Source organism: Apis dorsata, unplaced genomic scaffold (genome assembly GCF_000469605.1).
Source record: "Apis dorsata unplaced genomic scaffold, Apis dorsata 1.3 scaffold_645, whole genome shotgun sequence".
Classification (NCBI taxonomy): Eukaryota; Metazoa; Arthropoda; class Insecta; order Hymenoptera; family Apidae; genus Apis; species Apis dorsata.
In genome coordinates this window covers 31,812-37,748 of record NW_006263836.1, presented here as the reverse complement: position 1 = coordinate 37,748, position 5,937 = coordinate 31,812, and the positions used below count along the sequence as shown (strand labels likewise).

General features: G+C 48.2%; 1 protein-coding gene across 1 annotated transcript in view; it reads right to left on the bottom strand.

Moving 5' to 3' along the window:
• The window catches only part of LOC102676198 (protein O-mannosyl-transferase TMTC2), a 99,716-nt gene that overhangs the window by 93,041 nt on the left and 738 nt on the right, over window positions 1–5,937 (bottom strand). The window lies entirely within an intron of this gene.

Below are 5,937 nucleotides of genomic sequence, written 5' to 3'. Positions count from 1 at the left end.
GAGAGAGAGAGAGAGAGAGAGAGAGAGAGAGAGAGAGAGAGAGAGAGGGACCGCATCGCGCCTCCTGGAGAAACCATTTCCTCGAGGAAAGCGAGCTTCCATTCCACCCTTCCTTTATGGGCTGGCTTTGGTCCGCGCGAGGGGTGGAAAGATGGTGGTGGCAAACGCGGTAACCCGAGAATCGGCGAGAGAAAAGGACGCCGCCGCTGCTTTTCCTCTCGTTTTCTTTCCCTTTTCGCGGCCCGGCCGCGTAATGTCTTATGCATAAAGAGCAAATTGAACGTTGGTAGCGGGCGGCTGTCGGAATGCTAATGAGAAAAGTTACCGTGAAAAACAGGGGGCGATCCTCCTCTCTGTTTATTCTCCGCCACCTCCGCCTAGTTTCAACCAACCGACCTGCTGCTCGTCTGGATGACGCGTTCGATGACGGATCGAAAGGGGCCAATTTTCAACAATTTTTCCCTCCTCGGGGGAAAAAGGTTATCCTTTTTTTAGAAGATAATGGAACGACTCGATTTCGATTTTTCTCCGATAAATCTCCGCCTGTTCCAATTCTGTTCGAGAAACCGGGTACAGATGGATCGAAGGCTATTTATAAGCGAATAACGCGCGGGGGACGCGTGGGTTTATCTCGCGCGGGAGCAACGAGATTCAGTGGAGAATAAATTTGGAAAATTTGGAGGGTAATTTTGAAGTTTGATTAACTTCCACCTCGAGTAATTTCCCAATCGGCAATTTTTCGGTGGAGAAAAGTATCCCTCTCTCTCTCTCTCTCTTAATGATATATTTCATTAACGAGAATTGCGCTCTCGTCTCGAGATTTCTCTTCTTCTTCTTTTTTCCGCGTAACCTCGGATAATACGAAGCAATCGATACTCGATATTCGAAGGAGAAAGGTAAAAAGGAAAATCCTTTGGATGAAAACCGCGCTAAGATGAATCTCGTTCCTCGGTAATTCCACGGGCCAACGACTTGGTTACAGGGAGGGGAGATACTCGTTTTATAAAAATACCGATGAATCCAACGGTCATAAATTATTCATAACTTAATCGGTCCCTTTGTGGAGCGCGATAGGGCGCGGACAACGGACAGCGGATGGATTTTCATCCCCGGGGAATATTTTCACCGGGGGTGTACAATGAAGTCGCGCGGACAAAGGGCACCCGCGCGGGTGCCTTTCTAATACCCTTCCATTTTTATTACGGCCGAGAGGAGGAAGGGAGGGGGCGTCTTTCTCCTCCAGGAGCAGGGGATAACATTGTTGAACGCGTATCGTATCGCCAACACAGGGATCGATTCTATGGGGAAACTCCGAACCCGACAACAAAGGATGACTCCGTGTTTCCTTTACGCAGGGCAGGTAAACTCGCTGCGTTTCACTTTCGGGGAATGAACTTTGCTCGCCAAATTTCGTTTTCCATTTTTTTTTTTACGTATGAATACGAGTTATTGACGAGGAAGAAATATCTCGTTAACGAATATCAATATGGGTTGCGTATATCCACAAGATCACCAGAGTCTAGTGGCAATATCTTTGAAACGAAATTTGAAACTCGAGTCTCAAAGGGAAAACTTGGATAGGTACATTGAACTATGTAACTCGTGTTTGTAATTTTTTTCGTGTACGATGCTGTGCATTCCAATCTTCCTCTTCTTCTTCGATTCGAGGACGTAAGAGTGTGAATTCTCCCGGCGGTGACCTCACTCACGCGTAAGTAACGATCTTTCGTGTTCCCGTTCCGCTCGTTGCGGGAGGAAAATTTCGAAGAACTCGGGTCGAGTCGACGATCTTTCGTTCGAGGTATTCCAACCGGAATCTCTTTTTCCTCCGCCGAAAGAATGGGATTCGCGGTCGATTTTGCAAAGTAAACGATACCTTTGGGTGTCGTCGTCCCGATACACCCGTTTCTCCAAGATTTCCCGGTTTGCGATCTAATTGCGACCACTTTGCTCTCCGAAATCCGCCGTTAATCGGATCGAATTATCCCCCAACGGGGTCGAGATCGCTTCGAACGAAGGCTAAACCTACGATTCGATTGGAAAAAAAGAAAAGAAAAGAAAGGAAAGGAAAGAAGACCGTTTCCTTTGAAAGGAAACTAAAGGAAGGAAGGGAGAACGAGAATTAAAGATCGAAGATCGGGGAAGGAACGAACGAGTTGGAAAAACAATGGAGTCACTCCTCTCCCCTCTAGATGGAGAGAAGGAAGATTGCAGGATCGTGGAAAGCCTCTCCTCGATCGAGATCCGCGCGTAAGAGTCGAGGAACGTTAACTCGAGATTGGGAAGTTCAGCCGATCGTGTGATTACATTGGCTGGCCGAGTATCGTATCGAGCTAAAAGGAAATCGAGGAGTAAGGGGTCGATGCACGAGCCGTGTCCTCGTCACAGACGTCTTCCATTCGCCGATAATGCGGAGGAGGGATCGAGAAGCGACAATTTAAAGGAATTTCGGAACCCTGTGCGACGAATCCCGGCCGAATTGGAAATTATAAAAGAGAGGAGTTGGAAAATCCATCGAGAACGTTGCGCGATTCTGGAAAGAAGAGGGAAACATAGATACAAAGATCGGCGTTAATTAATTTGTCCAGGCATCTGGTTGAGCAAGAGATCGAAAGACAAAGCGAGGTATCCGTTCGATCCGTGACGGATACCCGCGAAACAGAGGGACAGACGCTCGGTCGGGGATAGCCACTCCGGTATTTCCCTTTTGCGGCCTGCCCCTCCACCCCTTTAAATCCCGACGGCAACGCCGTACGACCAGTCTCTTGGCTGCTCGACAAATTAATCGGTCCCAATGGTACGCCAATTCCGAGGATTCCGGCCCGCCCGTCCATGCTTCTCCTCCTCCGATCGATCGGATCTACCTTAACGGATATCCGCCCCCTCTTTCGCCCGCCGAATCTTCTCCCTTCGCTTTTCATCGATCCCGTGCAATTAACTGCGACGCGCCAACAACGCCCTCTCCTATCGATCCCCGATCATCCCTCCCGACCAACCACCCCTTCGATCGTTCCACTCGTTCCATTCGTTCCTCCCAGTCGTCGGCCTACTAGCATCGTAGATCGGTAAATATAAGCATACGAATCTAACTCGAATCGAACCTAAGACTAAGTTTCGCCGCGCTCTTGATAAAAGTCCTAGAGGCGATAGCTCCCATTCGAATACGTTTCGCGTAGCATCCACGACTTCTCGAAAAGCTTCTCGTGTCTTTCTACGTGCGTTTCGCGTAGAAGAACTTTGGAAGAGGAAGCTTCGAGTAGAACGCGCGATTTCTCTCTTTTCGAATTATCGCGAAAGGGTAAATAAAAAGGGGTCTCGCGGTTTCAGGGTCGAAAGTTCGGACGCTAACGGGGATGGCTATTCGGAGGGTATGCAGGGTAGGGAGAGGATACGAAGTAGGGGCAAGTGTCTGAGGCATACGTTATGTTAAGTCGGCTATTAGAGGAGTGAAATATGGTTCGCGTGCCTTAGTCAGTTAGAGGAGAAGCCACCTCTCTCTCTCTGTCTCTCCTTCACTTGCGAGACAAACGGCGCGAACCTCGAGAAGATCCCCACTTATTTCCAATACTCCGACAACTGTTAATTGGTACCGCGATGGATTTGTTCCCTTCCTTCTCTTTCGCTCACAGGACCCTCCCATTTAAAGAACGAGGGAGAAATGGTTCCCTCGCACCTCGAGGACACGTCGATAGAACCGGATTCCATCGACGCGATCGATTCGAACGTCATCGAATTTTTCCAGCCAATCTCAGGACGCGGGAGGAAACGTGGAGGGATCGGATCCTGTGTGTGTACACGCTCTTCCGTCGATTCCGCTTAATTGGCGGGAGCGTGGATCGGATTCCGGGGCGAAGGATATATCTGGTTTCAGTCACATCTGCTCTACACAACCACCTCGATCGGTAAGAGAGAGGGGGAGACTGCCGTGCCAAGAGGATTCTCGGTTATTGATATCGGGAAACAGGTTGGCCGTTCCTCCGTCGATCGTAATCGAATGAAACGGTGGAGAGGTGAACGATGAAGTAGGAGAGCGGTCGTCGAGAATTCCGGAAGACGTCTCTATTATTTATCGTTCTTAATGCTCGTCCAGGCAGCGCAGGGTGGGGAAGGAGGGGGACTCGAAGGTTACTCGAACGGAAACGGAGGCGAAACGAAGGAATAACGAAACTTTGAACCGTGGTTATACGCGGGGAATTTAATTTCATTCGTCGCTTAACCGCGACAACTCGAACGTTTCGTCGCGAGTTTAGATTAGTTCTCCCCGGCGGTGAATATTTTTATCGCGGTCGTTATATCACCGTCAAGGATTCAAGGAGATTGGAACACGTCTTTTGATTAAAAAAAGGAAAAGAAAAAAAAAAAAATCGAAAATCTTACTCCTCCATTTCTTTTTTCCATCTTCTTTTCCTTCTTCCTTTTCCGGAGGGAGGAGATAGTTTGATTCAACAGCGATCGAGTTTCACGGCGAGTCGCGACGAGAGAAATTTTATTCGGGTAACGACGGGACCGCGATCGAGGCTGCAATCTGCGATATCTTTTTTAATAATAATCCCTTTTTCTCTTTGCACGAAAGCGTCTGCTCGCGAAAGATAATAAAGTCATCCTCCCTCCGGTTTCCACCGGTTTTCTTTTCGCCTCGCCTCGGATCGTCGTTCCCCACTTTTAACTCCTCCAAATGGGGATCGCCATCTTCTCCTGTTATTAGCAGTTCCAACTTATCCCTCTCTCTCTCTCTCTCCTCCATTTTCCTCCATTCGTTCGTTCGCCCCCCATCCCCTTCCCTCTCATGGCCGACGTCCTCGAAAAGTAATTCGGCCGCTCGCCGTATTTCAATAATACGAAGAAAATCATCGTAATTTCGCAGTCGAGACGTCCCGTTCATGAATCACAATTATCCCTCTCTCTCTCCCACTCTTATCCCTCTAATTGTTTTGTTGAACTCTCGTTAACCCCTTCCACCCTCGCCTTACCTCGAGGAGCGGGGGAGGAGGAGGAGGAGGAGGGGGGCGAGAACGCGAATCGAAATTTCCTTGTTTCGCGGCTTAACCACGGTTTCGGGGTTAAACGTTTCTGAGATGAATCTTTAAACATCCGCATAAATAAGGGACGAATATTTCCCTTCTTCTTCGGCGAAATGAAAGTTTCATGGCTAATTCAATTATTCATCGGGATAACGATAAATAGCGAGCGAGTGGAATAACACGAGTGTATCTCGTTTCGTTCGTTGGGCTGAATTTCAAATCCACCATCGATCGAGAAAATAATAGGCTCGAGCTATCCCTCTCCCCACCCCTCCTTCTCGAAAGCCTCTAAAGAAGAGAGGCGACTCGTCTCTCTCTCTCTCTCTCTCTCCCTCTCTACTCGAGGAAACTTAATGAATTCGCCGGGTCCAACGCAAATATTTTACTTTCCGCGAATATTATAACAAATTCAAATCCGGATCTTGAGAGCGGGCCAATCGGTCTTCGCACATAAATTTTCTCCTAATTACGCGCAAATTATTCGACTATATAATAACCCAGCGATTGTACAGGTCTTCGACCGAAACTTCTCGTCGAAACTTTTGAGTCATCGGTCGATCGTCGCTCCAACCCCCTCTCTCTCTCTTAAAACAACTTACGAATCACCGTCCAACTATCTCGCAAGATCAGCTTTGCGAAACTTTCTTTCTTTTATCCAGCTATGTCACTCGAAAATCGAATTATCACTCTGTATCCCGAACAAATTCAATTCCATCCCACTCCAAACAAACAGACCCTTCCCCGCTTAGGAACCTCGTCACACGCAAAGATCGAATCGCGTCCTCGATTAGAGCAAAGGAAAAAAAGAGGAGGGAGGAGAGAGAAAGAGATAAAATCCCTTCTCGATCCTAACCTTTCCCTCTTATCTCTCTCCTCCTGCCCCTCCTCTCGATTCTCGATTCTCATTTCGTACTCG